Here is a 22,574-nt window from a genome sequence, read left to right on the forward strand (position 1 = left end):
TTATGAAGACAGCTAACTGAATCTTTCCTCACATTGTACAAGGAACAACAATTTCTGCAGCCCCTACATTTCATATTGGTCCAAATAAATCAGGAAAGGCGGGTCATAAGTCAGGAAATTTTTGTTTGTTTGTTTTTTGGTTTTTCAAGGCAGGGTTTCTTTGTGTAGCATTGTGCCTTTCCTGGAACTCACTTGGTAGCCCAGGCTGAAGTCAGGAAATTTAAATGAAGCAGCTCAAAGTCCTTATGATTCTGTTCAAAAGTCAGAATTATATGCTGTTCTCATGGTATTAATAGATTTCCAGAACCTCTTAATATGACTTAATACTGACTCTCATTATTCAGAAAGAGTTGTTTTACATATTAAAATTGCAAAATTTATTCAAGATGATAAAGAATTGACTTTGTTATTTATTCAGTTACAAGATAATCGAAAATAAAAATCATCCCTTGTATGTAATACATATCATATCCCATACTTTCCTTCAGGCCTCTAACACAAGATAATGATGAAATTGATCAACTACTGGTAGGAAATTTACTAGAAGCCTCAGAATTTCATAAGAAACACAATGTCAGTAGCAAATGTTTGAAAAAAGTTTTTTCCATCACTTAGCAACAAGTCATGGACATTATAGTGAAATGTCCTACTATTTTTTTTATTACAAAACTCTACAGTCTGCAAGAACTAACCCAAAGGGTATTCAAAGAAATGAAATTTGGCAAATGGATTATTTTATTTTGGACAGATTGGAAAATTAAAATATGTACACCATACCATAGATATACATTTAGGATTTCAAAGGGAAACTGCTTTGAGTTTGAAAAGGCTGATTCTGTAATCAAACATCTGTTAGAAGTTATGACCATCATAGTGATAACTGTACAAATTAAGACTGACAATGCCCCAGCATATGTCTCTAGTAAAATGAAACAGTTTTTTGCATAATACAAAATAAAGTGTATTACAGATATTCCACATAATCCTACATGGCAAGCAGGTATAGAAGGATCTAACTGAACTCTAAAAGACATGCTTAATAAAAAGAAAGTAGTAATAAAGACTGGCAAAAATAGATTGCACAATGCTTTATTAACTTTAAATTTTCGAAATGTTAATGAGAATGTAATGGCAGCTGTGGAGAGCCATTGGATAACAGAAAAAACTGCTGAATTAAACAATTTTGTACACTTTAAAGAAGTGTTAACCCCAGAATGAAATCAGGATATGTGTTATGTTGGGGAAGAGCTTTGGCTTTTGTTTCCATGGGAGAATAAAAACTATGGATACCATCAAAATTGATAAAGATTATATTTGAACAAGAGAGACCTCTTGATTAGAACAGATGATAGTTCATCAAACAGTGTGAGCATTCCATCTAAATGAACTTATAATTAACAAATGCTTTTCATTTGATCTGATATAACATGCCAAAAGGGAAACTCTCCAAAGTTAGGTTTGGGGCAGGTTTTTGTTTTTGTCCTTTCAGGAGAATGAAGACAACCAGCTAAGGAATCTGAAGACCACTGGACAAATGAAACATCTGAAGAAAAAGGATAAATCATCCAGAGGAAATGTCCCAAGAAAAAGAGTAAATGGCCTGATGGTATATCACATTTCCAACAGGATAAAATTTTACAAATCTTCCCAAATGTTTGTTTCTGCTGTTCTCTACAGACATATAAGATAAATTGTCTTTTTGTAGTCCCAATTCAATTAAAAATTAAAACTGGCTTTGGAATTGGAGCATGGCTCTCTCCTCTACACCCAAGCATGCTTATTAAAAGGAAAAATCAAAATCTCTGTCACATGTCAGGAGAGCCACTTGATTGGACAGAAGAAAAACCAATCTTAATGGACTAGTTTATTGTCACTAATCTCATAATTTTTTGTTTTGTTTTAAATATTTTCTTAAGGTATGAATATGATCTTAAGATTTATACAATTAATATATATGTAAATTTTTGTCATGATATTAATGGTCATATAGAGTACTAACTAACTCTAGAAAAAGGCTTCAATGAGCTTCTTGAACATGATTTCAGCTTTGAGTCTCTATCAGGTAACTAGGAAATAAGTTTTTGTGCTCTAGATATGCATAAGAAATTATGACCTTTAACCTCTTTGAGATCTGCTACATATGACATTTAAAATGTTTAAGTTTTCTTCGGTGAACCATGACCATGCCTAAAAGTGACCTTTGATGTCTCCAAAGGAAGATGGGGCCCCCAATGATAATTCAACCTGGATTGTGGTAACACTACTAAGCTGACAAATACCACCCAAAGATCAGCTTTGGATTACAAACTACTCAGGACAATTTCAGGTAGTGATGAGATGGTCCAGTCTCATAGACTACTGTAGCCAGGAGTTGAGAAAAGCCCTTCATTTTCTTGTTTTACAGAGACTGACAACAAATGATACAGTGAGCTCTCCCAGGACTTGACAATTATCCCAATTTCTTAGGATCCCCTAAAGATGCCATTAACTCCCCCGCCCCCGCAAACAGAAGCAGTTTTAAGAACATGTCACCCACATTCCCAATGGTGGGATGGGTGATTTTGGGTCATTAGGTGGGTTATGGATATCTGTCATTATTTAGGGGCTTTGGTTGCAAGTTGATATTGGTGATGATCAGGAAGAAAGCTAAATAAAGGAGATATGATTCAGGTATCTTGTTCTAAAAAGCAAAGGGGGGATATAAAAAGATAGGATAAAAATATAGATTATTGAGTCTACTTTTAAACCAAAAAAGCAACTACTAGCCTTAAATATTTTACATTGGCATGGATTTTTTATATTGATACAAATTTAAGGTTATTTTTGTTATAATATACTGTACATACCTTTCTAGTCTTGTTCAAGTATTGTACATATACAGCTCATTTAATAATGTAATGTAACCCCATCAGACCCTGCAATCTACAAGTTCCACTCTCTGCCCCAATACCCATCTGCCTGTGACCCCAGTAACTTCTTGAGGCACAGAAACCAAACCACCACCTCACATTGGACCAAGAGCTCTCATTGGACCAAGAGTAACTTCTGGAGACAGGGAATATACCAGCCTTCACTGGACCAAGCGAGGCTTCCTGAGACACAGAATCTGTTAGTTCTAATTGGACCAAGAGCCCCAATAAGACCAAAAGTGGCTCTGTGAGTCACAGAATCAACTAGCTTGGGTTGGGCCAAGAGCAGCTCCCTGGGATACAGAATCTGCCAGCTCCAATTAGACCAAGAGCCAAGATTAGACCCAGAGGGTGACCCTGAGACACAGATACAACAAGCACAGAGTGGATCAATAGCAGCTCACTCAGACACAGGTACCTCTTATACCCATTAGAGGAGGAGATGGGCAGATGTCAAGGCAAAAATACATACAACAACATGAAGAGCAATACAGCATCACCTGAACTTAGCCCTCCTTCAACAGCAAAACCTGAACATCACAATGTAGAAGCAGAAGAAAGCCAACTTAAAAATAGCTTCATGATGCTATTTGCCTTTCAAGAAAAAAATGAAATTGAGGACAAGACAAACAAAAAATTGGAAGAAATCAATAAAGAAATTGAGAATAAGACAAACAACAGTTGGAAGAAATCAATAAAGAAATTGAGGAAAAAAAATAAAAACTGGAAGAAATCAATAAATCCCTTCAAGAAAGCCAAGAAAACTAAGAAAAAGCAATTAAACAGGTGAGGGAAACAGTTCAAGACCGGAAAAGGGAAATAGAAATCATGAAGAAGACACAACCAGAGAGAATGCTGGAAATAGAAAATAGTGAATGAACAGGAAACACAGATGCAAGCATAACCAACAGAATACAAGAGATGGAAGAGAGAATCTCTGGTGTAGAGAATAGAATAGAGAAAATAGTTTCGTCAGTCAAAGAATACCAAAGCCAAAAATGTCATAACACAAAATGTCCAGGAAATCTGGGACACCATGAAAAGGCCAAACCTAAGAATAATAGAGATACAAGAAGGAGAAGAATATCCACTCAAAGGCACAGAAAATATATTCAACAAGATCATAGAAGAAAACTTTCCCAACTTAAAGAAGGGAATGCCTATGAAGATACAAGAGGCATATAGAACACCAAACAGAATAGACCCCACCAATAGTCCACTTGCCACATAATAATTCAACAACTAAAAATACAGAATAAAGAAAGGATATTAAGAGCAGCAAAGGAAAAAGGCCAAGTGACTTATAAAGGAAGACCCATCAGAATAACACCCAACTTCTCAATGGAGACTTTGAAAGCCAGAAGGACCTGGACACATGTAATGCAGACACTAAGAGACCATGGATGCCAGCCTACACTAATATACACAGCAAAACTTTCAATCACCATAGATGGAGTGAAAAAGACATTCCAAGACAAAACCAGATTTAAACAATACCTATCCACAAATGCAGCCCTACAGAAAGCACTACAAGGAAAATTCCAACCTAAAAAAGACAACTATGCCCACAAAAACACAGGCAATAGATAACCCCACAGCAGTAAGTCCCAAAGAAGAGAAATACACACATACTACCACCAAAAGATAACAGGAATTAATAGTCACTGGTCATTAATATCCCTTAGTATCAATGGACTTAATTCACCTATAAAAAGACACAGGCTAACAGGATGGATATGAAAGCAAGACCCATGTTTCTGCTGCATACAGAAAACACACCTCATGCCACACCCGCAACGGTGTTGCCCGAGTGACAAATGCCGATCTGGTGGTCTCACGAGGAAGGGGGGCATGTGTCTCTCGAGGCTAGGTCCCTGGTGGCCCCTGGCAATCAGCCTGAGCAATGGTTCTTGGATACATTGTTCCCTAAAGACCAGCCTTCCGTGGATGGTTGGCAGGACTCCTGCTTCTTTCTTCTTTCCTGACAATAACAACCTCCCTGTGCCTGGACTCCCGCAGACACTCACTTGATGTACCTGATAACTCCTCAACTGTTACACCAGCACCAACCCCCAGTGATTCAAGCCCTTGGGCAGATAGCACAAAAAAACCCTACTTCAGTGGGGGCACTCATGGATGGATTAGAACAGAAAGAGCTAATGATTCAGGTTCCCACCGATTCTAAGGAAGAAAATGTAAAAGTAAAAAGATTGTTAGGTAACCCTCACTCAGCTCATGCAAACTCACAAGAAAGAGAACTTAGGAAACTGGCAACTCCCACAAGAATGGTTGGAAAGTACATTCAATACCGTATTAATGGGAAATGGTGGACACCCCCTTGTTGGAATCCCACAAGTAGGAATTACTTAGATCCACCGCCCCCCCTTTTCAGGGGCTTATGACTATGAAGGGAATCGGTTGGCTAAATCATGGGGGAAAAGAATGTTGTGGAATCAGTTGCTTTCTATGGAAAGGCTGGCTAGAAGCAGAAAGGTATGGTATACGTATGAGAGGCAGACAAGGTCAGCTATATTGAGGGGTATAGCACCTGTGCTAAAGAGGTGGGCTAGGGCTCTTGGAGAAGACTTTGTAACTGTCTTTAATAAATTACTAGTAATGGATTACCAGTTAAGTATGTGATCTGGATCTTAGGGTTCGGGCCACAGCATGTCTCTGAAAGGATTAATCATCCTGAAAACCACATTGTGTGACCACTAAAGATTGCATCTATTGCTTTCCTTTTGCCACTGGGCTTAGTTCCATGTTAAGATTGTATGAAACCTCAACCTGATGTTCAGTACAATTGCAGCAGTATCACAGCATACTCTGGTGTCTGTGTCTGTCTGTCATCGCCGAATCCCAATTATCCTGAGCACCTTCATCCCATTATCCCTCGGTCTGGTGGCCCTACTGAGACCCAGTCCGAGGCAACCTCAATTTCAAAGATAGACACTACCTCAGAGTAAAAGGCTGGGAAAAGTCTTTCTAATCAAATGGTCTTAAGAAACAAGTGGGGGTAGCCATCCTGATATCCAACAAAATAGACTTCAAACTAAAATCAATCAAAAGAGATCAAGAGGGTATTACATACTCATCACAGGAAAGATCCACCAAGATGAAGTTTCAATTCTGAACATTTATGCCCCAAACACAAGGGCACCCACATATGTAAAAGAAACATTACTAAAGCCTAAACCACATATAAAACTCCACACATTAATAGTGGGAGATCTCAACACCCCACTTTCACCACTGGACAGATCTTTCAAATCGAAACTTAACAGAGAAATAAAGGACTTAACTGATGTCATGACCCAAATGGACCTAATAGATATCTACAGAACATTCCATCCTAACAAAAAAGAATATACCTTCTTCTCAGCACCCCATGGAACTTTCTCTAAAATCGACCACATACTTGGCCACAAAGCAAATCTCAACAGATACAAAACAATTAGAATAACCTCCTGTGTTCTATCAGACCACCATGGTTTAAAGTTAGATTTCAACAACAACAACAACTACAGAAAACCTACAATCTCATGGAAACTGAATAATGCTCAACTGAATCACCAATGGGATAAGGAAGAAATGAAGAAAGAAATTAAAGACTTCCTAGAGATCAACGAAAATGAAGACACCACATACCAAAACTTATGGGACACTATGAAAGCAGTACTAAGAGGGAAATTCATAGCACTAAATGCCCACATAAAGAAGTTGGAGAAATCTCACACTAATGACTTAACAGCACACCTGAAAGCTCTAGAACAAGAAGAAGCAAAGTCTCCCAGGAAGAATAGATGCCAGGAAATTATCAAAAAGAGAGGTGAAATTAATAAAATAGAAACTAAGAGAATAATACAAAAAATAATAAAACAAAGAGTTGGTTCTTTGAGAAAATCAACAAGATAGACAAGCCCTTATCCAAACAAACCAAAAGACAGAGAGAGAGAATCCAAATAAAAAAAAAATCAGAAATGAAAAGGGGGACATAACAAGAGACATTGAGGAAATCCAGAGAATTATCAAGTCATATTTCAAAAACCTCTACTCCACAAAACTGGAAAACCTAAAAGAAATGGACAATTTTCTGGATAGGTACCACATACCTAAGTTAAATCAAGAACAGATGAACTATTTAAATAGTCCAATAACCCCTAAGGAAATAGAAACAGTCATTAAAAGTCTCCCAACCAAAAAAAGCCCAGGACCAGATGGTTTCAGCACGGAATTCTACCAGATCTTCAAAGAAGAGTTAATACCAATACTCTCTAAATTGTTCCACAAAATAGAAACAGAAGGGACATTACCTTTTATGAGGCTATAATAACCCTAATTTCCAAACAAAACAAGGATACAACAAAGAAAGAGAACTACAGACCGATCTCCCTCATGAACATTGATGCAAAAATACTCAATAAAATACTGGCAAACAGACTCCAAGAACACATCAGAACAATTATCCACCATGATCCAGTAGGCTTCATCCCAGGGATGCAAGGGTGGTTCAACATATGAAAGTCGGTCAATGTAATACACCATATAAACAAACTCAAAGAAAAAAAACACATGGTCATCTCACTAGATGCAGAAAAGGCATTTGACAAAAGCCAACAACCCTTCATGATAAAAGTCTTGAAGCGATCAGGAATACAGGGAACATACCTAAACATAATAAAGGCAATTTACAGCAAGCCAACAGCCAACATCAAATTAAATGGAGAGAAACTCAAAGCAATTTCACTAAAATCAGGAACGAGGCAAGGCTGTCCACTCTCCCCATACTTATTCAATATAGTACTTGAAGTTCTAGCCAGAGCAATAAGACAACATAAGGAGATTAAGGGGATACAAATTGGAAAGGAAGAATTCAAGCTTTCCATATTTGCAGATGACATGATAGTATACTTGAGTGACCCCAAAGATTCCACCCAGGAACTGATAAAGCTTATAAACACCTTCAGCAACATAGCAGGATACAAGATCAACTCAAAAAAATCAGTAGCCCTCCTACATACAATGGACAAAGAAGCTGAGAAGGAATTCAGAGATACATCACCCTTTACAATAGCCACAAACTACATAAAATACCTTGGGGTAACACTAACCAAGCAAGTGAAGGACCTATATGACAAGAACTTTAAGTCCCTGAAAAAAGAAATTGAAGAAGATGTCAGAAAATGGAAGACTCTCCCATGCTCATGGATAGGCAGGACCAACATAGTAAAAATGGCAATTTTACCGAAAGCAATCTACAGATTCAATGCAATCCCCATCAAAATACCAACACAATTCTTCACAGACCTGGAAAGAATAATACTCAACTTCAAATGGAAAAACAAAAAACCCAGGATAGCAAAAAGAATCCTGTACAATAAAACAACCTCTGGAGGCATCACAATCCCTGACTTCAAGCTCTACTATTGAGCTACAGTAATAAAAACAGCTTGGTATTGGCATAAAAACTGACATGTGGACCAATGGAATCGAATTGAAGACCCTGACATTAACCCACACACCTATGAACATATAATTTTTGACAAAGAAGCCAAAAGTGTACAATGGAAAAAAGAAAGCATCTTCAACAAATGGTGCTGGCATAACTGGATATCAACATGTAGAAGGCTGCAAATAGATCCATATCTGTCACTGTGCACAAAACTTAAGTCCAAGTGGATCAAGGACCTCAACATAAACCCAGCTACTCTGAACCTGCTAGAAGAGAAAGTAGGAAATAGTCTTGAACGCATTGGCATAGGAGATCACTTCCTAAATATAACACCAGTAGCACAGGCACTGAGAGAAATAATCAATCAATGGGACCTCTTGAAACTGAGAAGCTTTTGTAGAGCAAAGGATACGGTCAACAAGGCAAAGCGACAGCCTACAGAATGGGAAAAGATCTTCACCAACCCCACATGTGTTAGAGGACTGATATCCAGAATATATAAGGAACTCAAGATATTAGACATCAAAATGACCAACAGTCCAATTAAGAAATGGGCTATAGAACTAAAAAGAGAATTCTCAATAGAGGAAACTCAAATGGCTGAAGACATTTAAGGAATTGCTCAACATCCCTAATCATCAGGGAAATGCAAATCAAAACAACTCTGAGATACCACTTTTCGCCTGTCAGAATGGCTAAGATCAAAAACACTGAGGACACTTGATGCTGGAGAGGATGTGGAACTCAGGGAATTCTTCTCCACTGCTGGTGGGAATGCAAACTTGTACTACCACTTTGGAAATCAATATGGCACTTTCTTAGAAAACTGGGAATCAATCTCCCCCAAGATCCAGCTATACCACTCTTGGGCATATACCCAAGAAATGCTCAATCATATCCCAAGAGCACTTGCTCAGCTATGTTTATATCAGCATTGATTGTAATAGGAGGATACTAGATGTGGAACAAGGATGACTGGACTGCTACTCACATCACCAGTGAGGCTACCTGGAAAACAGGACCCCAAGAAAGACACAGGGATCACCCAATGATGGAGAAATGAATGAGATCTACATGAACAGCCTGGACAAGAGTGGGAGCAATGAACGGCGAGCGTCAAGGGAAAGAGAGCAGGAGATCCCACCTGGATCAAGAACAGAGAGGGAGAATAGGAATAGGGGACCATGGTAAATGAAGACCACATGAGAAAAGGAAGAAACAAAGAGCTAAAGAGGCCCACAGAAATCCACAAAGATACCCCAACAAAAGACTGCTTGGCAATGGCTGAGAGACAGCCGAGACTGACCTACTCTGGTGATGGGATGGCCAAACACCCTAATAGTTGTGCCAGAAACCCCATCCAAGTACTGAGGAATCTGGATGCAGACATCCATGGCTAGGCCCCGAGTGGAGCGCTGGGAGTCTAATTATCAAGACAGAGGAGGGTTTATATGAGCGAGAATTGTTGAAACCAAGATTGGATAAAGCACAGGGACAAATAGCCAAACAAATGGAAACACATGAACTATGAACCAAAGGCTGAGGGGCCCCAACTGGATCAGGCCTTCTGAATAGGTGAGACAGTTGATTGGCTTGATCTGTTTTGGGAGGCATCTAGGCAGTGGTACCAGGTCCTGGGCTCGCTGCATGAGACAGCTTTTTTAAACCTGGGACTTATACAGGGACGCTTGGCTCAATCTGGGAGGAAGGAACTGGACCTGCCTGGACTGAGTCTATCAGGTCGATCTCAGTCCTTGGGGGTGGCCTTGATCTGGAGGTGGTGGGAATGGGGGTGGGCTGAGAGGAAGGGAAGGGGGCAAAAAGGAAGAGAACAAGGGAATCTGTGGCTGTTATGCAGAACTGAATAGTATTGTAAAATAAAATGAATAAAAAAAAATTTAAAAATTGGAAGAAATCAATAAATCCCTTAAAGAAAGCCAAGAAAACCATGAAAAAGCAATTAAACAGGTGAGGTAAACAGTTCAAGACCAGAAAATGGAAATAGAAACTATGAAGAAGACACAAACAGAGGGAATGCAGGAAATAGAAAATAGTGAATGAACAGGAAACACAGATGCAAGCATAACCAACAGAATACAAGAGATGGAAGAGAGAATCTCTGGTGTAGAGGATACAATAGAGGAAATAGTTTCATCAGTCAAAGAATACCAAAGCCAAAAACGTCATAACACAAAATGTCCAGGAAATCTGGGATACCATTAAAAGGCCAAACCTAAGAATAATAGAGATACAAGAAGGAGAAGAATATCCACACAAAGGCACAGAAAATATATTCAACAAGATCATAGAAGAAAACTTTCCCAACTTAAAGAAGGGAATGCCTATGAAGATACAAGAAGCATATAGAACACCAAACAGAATAGACCCCCCAAAAGTCCACTTGTCACATAATAATTAAACAACTAAAAATACAGAATAAAGAAAGAATATTAAGAGCAACAAAGGAAAGAGGCCAAGTGACTTATAAAGGAAGACCCATCAGAATAACACCCAACTTCTCAATGGAGACTTTGAAAGCCAGAAGGACCTGGACAGATGTAATGCAGACACTAAGAGACCATGGATGCCAGCCTACACTAATATACACAGCAAAACTTTCAATCACCATAGATGGAGTGAAAAAGACATTCCAAGACAAAACCAGATTTAAACAATACCTATCCACAAATGCAGCCTTACAGAAAGCACTACAAGGAAAATTCCAACCTAAAAAAAGACAACTATGCCCACAAAAACACAGGCAATAGATAACCCCACAGCAGTAAGTCCCAAAGAAGAGAAATACACACATACTACCACCAAAAGATAACAGGAATTAATAGTCACTGGTCATTAAAATCCCTTAGTATCAATGGACTTAATTCACCTATAAAAAGACACAGGCTAACAGGATGGATATGAAAGCAAGACCCATGTTTCTGCTGCATACAGAAAACACACCTCATGCCACACCCGTGACGGTGTTGCCCGAGTGACAAATGCCGATCTGGTGGTCTCACGAGGAAGGGGGGCATGTGTCTCTCGAGGCTAGGTCCCTGGTGGCCCCTGGCAATCAGCCTGAGCAATGGTTCTTGGATACATTGTTCCCTAAAGACCAGCCTTCCGTGGATGGTTGGCAAGACTCCTGCTTCTTCTTTCCTGACAATAACAACCTCCCTGTGCCTGGACTTCCACAGACACTCACTTGATGTACCTGATAACTCCTCAACTGTTACACCAGCACCAACCCCCAGTGATTCAAGCCCTTGGGCAGATAGCACAAAAAACCCCTACTTCAGTGGGGGCACTCATGGATGGATTAGAACAGAAAGAGCTAATGATTCAGGTTCCCACAGATTCTAAGGAAGAAAATGTAAAAGTAAAAAGATTGTTAGGTAACCCTCACTCAGCTCATGCAAACTCACAAGAAAGAGAACTTAGGAAACTGGCAACTCCCACAAGAATGGTTGGAAAGTACATTCAATACCGTATTAATGGGAAATGGTGGACACCCCCTTGTTGGAATCCCACAAGTAGGAATTATTTAGATCCACCCCCCTTTTACAGGGGCTTATGACTATGAAGGGAATCGGTTGGCTAAATCATGGGGAAAAAGAATGTTGTGGAATCAGTTGACTTTTATGGAAAGGCTGGCTAGAAGCAGAAAGGTATGGTATACATATGAGAGGCAGACAAGGTCAGCTATATTGAGGGGTATAGCACCTGTGCTAAAGAGGTGGGCTAAGGCTCTTGGCGAGGACTTTGTAACTGTCTTTAATAAATTACTAGTAATGTTGCCATACTGAACCTCATTCAAACTGGTGCTGTGGACAGTCTTTCCCTCTCCTCCCCCTTTTAGTTTAAGGGATGGTTTCCTTTATGGAAAAAGGCTCTCATTTTTGGGCATTAAGGGCAATTAGGAGAAATGACTGAGGTTTGAATCCCAGTTGGCATACGTTTGTAACCTGCCGAATTCTAAGTCTCAACGACACTATAAATTCCCCAAGTGGGTCTATCTTCTGATCTCTACTTTACTAGATCACACCAAGTCCAGAAGAAGTTGGAACAATCTTTGTGAAAACCTAGACTGATAGCTGATTTTTCATGTTGGTGTATTTATAAAATTCTCCTTTTGAATCTTGAATTTCTTCAACATCAGATACTGATGTCCCTTTGGGAATAAAATAAGAAGGGGGAACTTCAGAGTATCTCTCTGGCTTTCCTTTGCCATGTCCTTCTGATCACTGTTTCTGACCACGCCATGTCTCAGGTGGTACCCCAGAAGAGCATCAGTTACACTGCATATCTGAGTCACAGAGGAAACTGTTTTTTAAGCTGGTTTAGAATCTAAATGTATACAAATGAAGTCACTTTAATCCTATAAATACCTCTTAATTTATTTTTAAAAAATTGTGCTGTTAACCCTTTTATGGGGCAACAAGCTATGTGAAAAGTACAAAACTTTTTGTCAAAGGGAATATTGAGAGTGCTTTTGACATAGTTCACTGGTTTGTCATCTGATCAGTACATACTGCACAACGGGCAAGGCTAGGATCCATGCACCAAGCTGCAAAGATCTCAAGCTAAATAAGGCAGAAAGATTTGGAAAAACAAAAGGAAAATTCTTTCCTGTGCAATGTATACTCTTCAGACTAATGAACTCCTCCTACCACGCCTTCTAAACTGTTAAATAAAGTTTCCAAACAAGCATTTGAACTTCATTACACAGAAGAGCAACAAGTATGGTATCCCACCAGACAAAAGGCAGGAGGGAAAAAATATATATACTGAGTTCAATGGGTAAGCCTGGATGCAGTATAGTTCTTCACAACCGATGGGGAATATTCAACATGGTGTCCAACAACGTTCTAATGATGAGCTTCATCAACTGGATACTATGAAGCAAGGTGTAAAGGTTTGGCCCCAATCGGGCTTCAGAAATGGTTCTTTTTTCATGACGAGCATGTCTGTCAAGCTATCAATCATGTCTGTTTGCACCAAATCCCAAGCCATTAAAATACGACTAATTTTAAGTAAAAAATAAATAAATAAATAAATAAATAAATAAATAAATAAATAAATAAATAAATAAATAAATAAATAAGACCCCATCCCTGGGCACCAGCCACTCCGGGAAGACCTGCCCAACTTGGCCACAGGTTCTGGCCACCGGGCGGGTCCCCTTCTAGCCCCACCGGGAGGGATCCCCTTTTCCAAGCCCCCCCCCCCGGCAGCCCCTGCAATCCCCGCGCCCTGCCCCCATGCCCATCTGCCCGAGACCCCAGCCACTTCCTGAGACTAAGAGACCGGCCCCCAGCTCCCATCCTGCCCCCGACTTCCCTTCTGGACCAGAGGTGAGTATCCGGGTCCAACCCGGACCCCATCCCTGGGCACCAGACACTCCGGGAAGACCTGCCCAACTTGGCCACAGGTTCTGGCCACCGGGCCGGTCCCCTTCTAGCCCCACTGGGAGGGATCCCCTTTTCCAAGCCCCTCGGCAGCCCCTGCAATCCCCGCGCCCTGCCCCCATGCCCATCTGCCCGAGACCCCAGCAACTTCCTGAGACTTAGAGACTGGCCCCCAGCTCCCATCATGCTCCCGACTTCCCTTCTGGACCAGAGTTGGACAAGAGAACTCCCTTTTGGACAAGAGAGAGAGACTTCCTGAATATGTCAGCTATTTCTGAAACAAGTACACTGATAAGACCAAGAAGGAACCACAAGGAGATGGGCAGACGTCAAGGCAGAAGTACATACAACAAAATGAAGAGCAATACAGCATCACCAGAACCTAGCCCGCCTCCAACATCTAGACCTGAACACCAAAAATTGGAAGAAGCAGAAGAAAGTAGCCTTATGAGTAACTTCATGAAGAAGGTAGAGGCTTGTGTAGAGGAAAAGACAAGAAAATTGGAAGAATGCTGTAAACAACTAGAGGAAAGGGCAAACAAATTAGAAGAAAACAATAAAGCCCTCCAAGAAAACAATCAAGTCCTGGAAGAAAACAATAAAGTCCTGCAAGAAAACAATAAAGCACTGAAAGAAAATCATGAAAAAGTAATGAAACAAACAAAGGAAACAGTCCAAGAACTGAAAAGGGAAATTGAAAAAATAAAGAAGACACAAACAGAGGGAATGGTGGAAATAGAAAACCTGAGTAAAAGATCGGGAACTTCAGATGCAAGAATAACCAACAGAATGCAAGAGATGGAAGAGAGGATTTCTGGCATTGAAGATACAGTAAAAGAAATACTTTCATCAGTCAAAGGAAACACTAAAGCCAACAAAGTCATGAACCAAAATGTCCAAGAAATTTGGGACACCATGAAAGGACCAAACCTACGAATTATAGGGATAGAAGAAGGTGAAGAATACCAACTCAAAGACACAGAAAATATATTCAACAAAATTATAGAAGAAAACTTTACCAACTTAAAGAAGGAAATGCCTATGAAGATACAAGAAGCCTATAGAACACCAAACAGACTAGACCCCCAAAAAAAGTCCCCTCGACACATAATAATTAAACAACTAAATGTACAGAATAAAGAAAGAATATTAAGAGCAGCCAAGGAAAAAGGCCAAGTGACCTATAAAGGTAAACCCATCAGAATAACACCCGATTTCTCAATGGAGACTTTGAAAGCCAGAAGGACCTGGACAGATGTAATCCAGACACTAAGAGACCATGGATGTTAGCCCAGACTAATATACCCAGCAAAACTTTCAATCATCATAGACGGAAGGAACAAGACATTCGAAGACAAAGCCAGATTTAAACAATACCTATCCACAAACCTAGCCCTACAGAAAGCACTAGAAGGAAAATTTCAACCGAGGGAAGTCAGATACACACTCGAAAACACAGGCAATAGATAAAGCCACAACAGTAAACCCCAAAGAAGAGAAGTACACACACACTACCACCAAAAATAACAGGGATGAAGAATCACTGGTCATTAATATCCCTTAATATCAATGGACTTAATTCACCTATAAAAAGACATAGACTTACAGAATGGATACGAAAGCAGAACCCAACTTTCTGCTGCATACAAGAAACACATCTCAAACTCAATGACAGACACTACCTAAGAATAAAAGGCTGGGAAAAGATTTTCCAAGCAAATGGTCTTAAGAAACAAGCAGGGGTAGCCATCCTGATATCCAACAAAATAGACTTCAAACTAAAATCAATCAAAAGAGATAAAGAAGGACATTACATACTCATCACAGGAAAGATCCACCAAGATGAAGTTTCAATTCTGAACATTTATGCCCCAAACACAAGGGCACCCACATATGTAAAAGAAACATCACTAAAGCTTAAACCACATATAAAACCCCACACATTAATAGTGGGGGATCTCAACACCCCACTTTCACCACTGGACAGATCTCCCAAATTGAAACTTAGCAGAGAAATAAAGGACTTAACTGATGTCATGACCCAATTGGACCTAATAGATATCTACAGAACATTCCATCCTAACAAGAAAGAATATACCTTCTTCTCAGCACCCCATGGAACTTTCTCCAAAATCGACCACATACTTGGCCACAAAGCAAATCTCAACAGATACAAAACAATTAGAATAACCTCCTGTGTTCTATCAAACCACCATGGTTTAAAGTTAGATTTCAACAACAACAAAAACTACAGAAAGCCTACAATCTCATGGAAACTGAATAATGCTCAACTGAATCACCAATGGGATAAGGAAGAAATAAAGAAAGAAATTAAAGACTTCCTAGAGATCAATGAAAATGAAGACACCACATACCCAAACTTATGGGACACTGTGAAAGCAGTGCTAAGAGGGAAATTCATAGCACTAAATGCTCACATAAAGAAGTTAGAGAAATCCCACACTAGTGACTTAACAGCACACCTGAAAGCTCTAGAACAAGAAGAAGCAAAGTCTCCCAGGAAGAATAGACGCCAGGAAATTATCAAAGTGAGAGGTGAAATTAATAAAATAGAAACTAAGAGAATAATACAAAAAATTAATGAAACAAAGAGTTGGTTCTTTGAGAAAATCAACAAGATAGACAAGCCCTTATCCAAACTAACCAAAAGACAGAGAGAGAGAATCCAAATCAAAAAAAATCAGAAATGAAAAGGGGGACATAACAACAGACATTGAGGAAATCCAGAGAATTATAAGGTCATATTTCAAAAACCTCTACTCCACAAAACTGGAAAACCTAAAAGAAATGGACATTATTCCGGATAGGTACCACATACCTAAGTTAAATCAAGACCAGATAAACATTTAAATATCCCAATAACCCCTAAGGAAATAGAAACAGTCATTAAAAGTCTCCCAACCAAAAAAAAGCCCAGGACCAGATGGTTTCAGCGCAGAATTCTACCAGATCTTCAAAGAAGAGTTAATACCAATACTCTCTAAATTGTTCCACATAATAGAAACAGAAGGAACATTACCAAACTCCTTCTATGAGGCTACAATTACCCTGATTCCTAAACCAAACAAGGATACAACAAAGAAAGAGAACTACAGACCGATCTCCCTCATGAACATTGATGCAAAAATACTCAATAAAATACTGGCAAACAGACTCCAAGAACACATCAGAACAATTATCCACCATGATCCAGTAGGCTTCATCCCAGGGATGCAAGGGTGGTTCAACATATGAAAGTCGGTCAATGTAATACACCATATAAACAAACTCAAAGAAAAAAACCACATGATCATCTCACCAGATGCAGAAAAGGCATTTGATAAAATCCAACACCCCTTCATGATAAAAGTCTTGGAGCGATCAGGAATACAGGGAACATACCTAAACATAATAAAGGCAATATATAGCAAACCAACAGCCAACATCAAATTAAATGGATAGATACTCAAAGCAATTTCACTAAAATCAGGCACGAGGCAAGGCTGTCCACTCTCCCCATACTTATTCAATATAGTACTTGAAGTTCTATCCAGAGCAATAAGACAACATAAGGAGATTAAGGGGATACAAATTGGAAAGGAAGAATTCAAGCTTTTCCTATTTGCAGATGACATGATAGTATACTAGAGTGACCTCAAAGATTCCACCCAGGAACTGATAAAGCTTATAAACACCTTCAGCAACATAGCAGGATACAAGATCAACTCAAAAAAATCAGTAGCCCTCCTATATACAATGGACAAAGAAGCTGAGAAGGCAATTAGAGATACATCACCCTTTACAATAGCCAAAAATGACATAAAATACCTTGGGGTAACACTAACCAAGCAAGTGAAGGACCTATATGACAAGAACTTTAAGTCCCTGAAAAAAGAAATTGAAGAAGATGTCGGAAAATGGAAAGATCTCCCATGCTCATTAATAGGCAGGGTTAACATAGTAAAAATGGCAATCTTACCGAAAGCAATTTACAGATTCAATGCAATCCCCATCAAAATACACAATTCTTCACAGACCTGGAAAGAATAATACTCAACTTCATATGGAAAAACAAAAAACTCAGGATAGCTAAAAGAAACCTGTACAATAAAACAACTTCTGGAGGCATCACAATCCCTGACTTCAAGCTCTACTATAGAGCTACAGTAATAAACACAGCTTGGTATTGGCATAAAAACCGACATGTGGACCAATGGAATCGAATTGAAGACCCTGACATTAACCCACACACCTATGGACATATAATTTTTGACAAAGAAGCCAAAAGTGTACAATGGAAAAAAGAAAGCATCTTCAACAAATGGTGCTGGCATAACTGGATATCAACATGTAGAAGGCTGCAAATAGATCCATATCTGTCACTGTGCACAAAACTTAAGTCCAAGTGGATCAAAGACCTCAACATAAATCCAGCTACTCTGAACCTGCTAGAAGAGAAAGTAGGAAATAGTCTTGAATGCATTGGCATAGGAGATCACTTCCTAAATATAACACCAGTAGCGCAGACACTGAGACAAACAATCAATCAATGGGACCTCTTGAAACTGAGAAGCTTTTATAGAGCAAAGGATACGGTCAACAAGGCAAAGCGACAGCCTACAGAATGGGAAAAGATCTTCACCAACCCCACATGTGATAGAGGACTGATATCCAGAATATATAAGGAACTCAAGAAAATAGACATCAAAACGACCAACAGTCCAATTGAGAAATGGGCTTTAGAATTAAACAGAGAATTCTCAACAGAGGAAAGCCAAATGGTTGAAAGACATTTAAGGAACTGCTCAACTTCCCTAATTATCAGGGAAATGCAAATCAAAACAACTCTGAGATACCACCTTACACCTGTCAGAGTGGCTAAGATCAAAAACACTGAAGACACTTTATGCTGGAGAGGATGTGGAACTAGGGGAAATCTCCTCCACTGCTGGTGGGAATGTAAGCTTGTACAACCACTTTGGAAATCAATATGGCGCTTTCATAGAAAATTGGGAATCAATCTCCCCCAAGATCCAGCTATACCACTCCTGGGCATATACCCAAGAAATGCTCAATCATACCACAAGAGCACTTGCTCAGCTATGTTCATATCAGCATTGTTTGTAATAGCCAAAACCTGGAAACAACCTAGATGCCCTTCAACTGAAGAATGAATAAATAAATTGTGGCACATATACACAATGGAATACTACTCAGCAGAGAAAAACAATGACATCATGAGGTTTGCAGGCAAATGGATGGATCTAGAAAAAATCATCCTGAGTGAGGTAACCCAGACTCAGAAAGACAAATATGGTATGTACTCACTCATAGGAAGATGCTAGATGTGGAACAAGGATGACTGGACTGCTACTCACATCACCAGTAAGGCTACCTGGAAAATGGGACCCCAAAAAAAGACACAGAGAAATGGACGAGATCTACATGAACAGCCTGGTCATGAGTGGGAACAATGAAGGGCGACGGTCGAGGGAAAGAGAGTGGGAGATCGTAGCTGGATCAAGAAAAGAGAGGGAGAACAAGGAATAGGAGACCATGGTAAATGAAGACCACATGAGAAGGGGAGGAAGCAGAGAGCTAGGGAGGCCCACGGAGATCCACAAAAATACCCCCGCAAAAGACTGCTGGCAATGGTCGAGAGACGGCAGGAACTGACCTACTCTGGTGATGGGATGGCCAGACACCCTGATAGTTGTGCCATAAACCCCATCCAAGGACTGAGGAATCTGGATGCAGACATCCACGGCTGGGCCCCTGGTGGAGCACTGGGAGTTTAATTAGTGAGAAAGAAGAGGGTTTATATGAGCGAGAATTGTTGAAGCCAAGGTTGGATAAAGCACAGGGACAAATAACCAAACGAATGGAAGCACAGGATCTATGAACCAAAGGCTGAGGGGCCCCCAACTGGATCAGGCCCCCTGAATGGGTGAGACAGTCATTTGGCTTGATCTGTTTGGGAGGCAGTTGTGTGTTGGTGCCGGGTCCTGGGCTCGTTGCATGAGTTGGGTGTTTGAATCCTGGGACTTATGCAGGGACACTTGGTTCGGTCTGGGAGGGGGGAATGGACCTGGCTGGACTGAGTCTACCAAGTCGATCCCAGTCCTCGGGGAAGACCTTGATCTGGAGGAGGTGGGAATGGTGGGTGGGCTGGGGGGAGGGGGAGGGGGCGAGAGGGGGAGAACAGGGGAATCTGTGGCTATTATGTTGAACTGAATGGTGTTGTAAAATAAAAATAAATAAATAAATAAATAAATAAATAAATAAATAAATAAATAAATAAATAAATAAATAAATAAATAAATAAATTACTAGTAATGGATTACCAGTTATTAAGTATATGATCTGGCTCTTAGGGTTCAGGCCACTGCATGTCTCTGTCTGAAAGGATTAATCATTCTGAAAACCACATTGTGTGACCACAAAAGATTGCATCTATTGCTTTCCTTTTGCCACTGGGCTTAGTTCCAAGTTAAGATTGTATAAAATCTCAGCCTGATGTTCAGTACAATTGCAGCAGTTTCACAGCATACTCTGGTGTCTGTGTCTGCCTGTCATCGCCGAATCCCAATTATCCTGAGCACCTTCATCCCATTCTCCCTCGGTCTGGTGGCCCTACTGAGACCCAGTCCGTGGCAACCTCAACTTCAAAGATAGACACTACCTCAGTGTAAAAGGCTGGGAAAAGTCTTTCCAATCAAATGGTCTTAAGAAACAAGCAGGGGTAGCCATCGTGATATCCAACAAAATAGACTTCAAACTAAAATCAATCAAAAGAAATTGAGAAGGATATTACATACTCATCACAGGAAAGATCCACCAAGATGAAGTTTCAGTTCTCAATATATATGTCACAAATACAAGGGTACCCACATATGTAAAAGAAACATTACTAAAGCTTAAATCACACATAAAACATCACACATAAATAGTGGGCAATCAATACCCCACTCTCACCACTAGACACATTGGATGCTATGAAAGCAGTGGTAAGAGGAAAATTCATAGCATTAAATGCCCACATAAAGAAGTTGGAGAAATATCACACTAGTGACTTAACAGCACACCTGAAAGCTCTAGAACAAGAAGAAGCAAAGTCATCCAGGAGGAATAGACACCAGGAAATAATCAAACTGAGGGCTAAAATCAATAAAATAGAATCAAAGAGAACAATAGAAAAAATCAATGAAACAAAGAGTTGGTTCTTTTAGAAATCAACAAGATAGACAAACCCTTATACAGACTAAAAAGGCAGAGAGAAAAGATCCAATCAACAAATCAGAAATGAAAAGGGAGACATAAAAACCAACAACAAGGAAATCCAGAGAATCATCAGGTCATACTTCAGAAACATGTACTCCACAAAATTGGAAAATCTAAAAGAAATGTACAGTTTTCTGGATACATACCACATTCCTAAATTAAATCAAGACCAGATAAACTATTTAAATAGTCCAATAACCCCTAAGGAAATAGAAAATGTCATTAGAAGTCTCCCAACCAAAAAAAGCCCAGGACCAGATGGTTTCAGTGCAGAATTCTACCAGATTTTCAAAGAAGAGTTAATACCAATACTCTCTAAATTGTTCCACACAATAGAAACAGAAGAAACATTACCAAACTCCTTTTATGAGGCTATAATTACCCTGATTCGCAAGCCAAACAAAGATGCAACCAAGAAAGAGAACTACAGACCAATATCCCTCATGAACATTGATGCAAAAATACTGAATAAAATACTGGCAAACAGACTCCAAGAACACATCAAAAATATTCCACCATGATGAAGTAGGCTTCATCCCAGAGATGCAAGGTTAGTTCAACATATGAAAAGCTGTCAATTTAATACACCATATAAACAAATTGAAAGAAAAAAACCATATGATCATTTCATTAGATGCTGAAAAGGCCTTTGACAAAATCCAACATCGCTTCGTGATAAACGTCTTAGAAAGAACAGGAATACAGGGAACATACCTAAAGGCAATTTACAGCAAGTGAACAGCCACAATCAAATTACATGAAGAGAAACTCTAAGCGACTCCACTAAAATCAGGAACAAGACAAGAATGTCCATTCTCCCCATATTTATTCAATATAGTACTAAAGTTCTAGAGAGAGCAATAAGACAATGAAAGGAGATAAACGGAATACAAATCAAAAGGAAGAAATCAAACTTTCACTATTTGCAGATGATATGATAGTATACATAAGTGACCCCCAAAAATTGACCAAGGAACTCTCATAGCTGACAAACACCTTCGGTAATATGGCAGGATACAGGACTAACTCAAAAAAATCAGTAGCCCTCCTATATACAAATGACAAATGGGCTGATAAAGAAATCATAGTAACATCACCCTTTACAATAGCCATAAATAATATAAATATACCTTGGGGTAACCTTAAATAAGGAAGCGAAGGACCTGTAATGACAAGAACATTAAGTCTCTGAAGAAAGAAATTGAAGAAGATGTCAGAAAATGGAAAGATCTCCCATGTTCATGGATAGGTAGGATTAACCTAGTAAAAATGGTAATCTTACCAAAAGCAATCTACAGATTCAATGCAATGCCCATCAAAATCCCAACACAATTCTTCACAGACCTAGAAAGAACAATACTCAACTTCATATGGAAAAACAAAAAACCCAGGATAGCTAAAACAATTATATACAATAAAGCAACCTCTGGCGGCATCAGATCCCAACTTGAAGCTCTAATATAGAGCTACAGTAATAAAAACAGCTTGGTACTGACATAAAAACTGATATGTGGACCACCAGAA

The 22,574-nt window shown here is 39.5% G+C and overlaps 1 protein-coding gene and 1 long non-coding RNA gene across 2 annotated transcripts in view; both read right to left on the reverse strand.

Annotated features, from left to right (window-relative positions):
* LOC121826206 (phospholipase A2, minor isoenzyme-like) overlaps positions 1 to 22,574 on the reverse strand; it is a 38,660-nt gene that overhangs the window by 10,086 nt on the left and 6,000 nt on the right. The gene's annotated exons all lie outside the window — the stretch shown is intronic.
* LOC143270576 (uncharacterized) lies at positions 351 to 6,860 on the reverse strand. The gene is made up of 2 exons (XR_013047788.1): positions 4,689 to 6,860; positions 351 to 2,680 (listed from the first exon to the last, which is right to left on the reverse strand). It is a non-coding gene; the product is annotated as an uncharacterized LOC143270576 (long non-coding RNA).

This window comes from Peromyscus maniculatus, chromosome 23 (assembly GCF_049852395.1).
Source record: "Peromyscus maniculatus bairdii isolate BWxNUB_F1_BW_parent chromosome 23, HU_Pman_BW_mat_3.1, whole genome shotgun sequence".
In the NCBI taxonomy this organism is placed as follows: domain Eukaryota; kingdom Metazoa; phylum Chordata; class Mammalia; order Rodentia; family Cricetidae; genus Peromyscus; species Peromyscus maniculatus.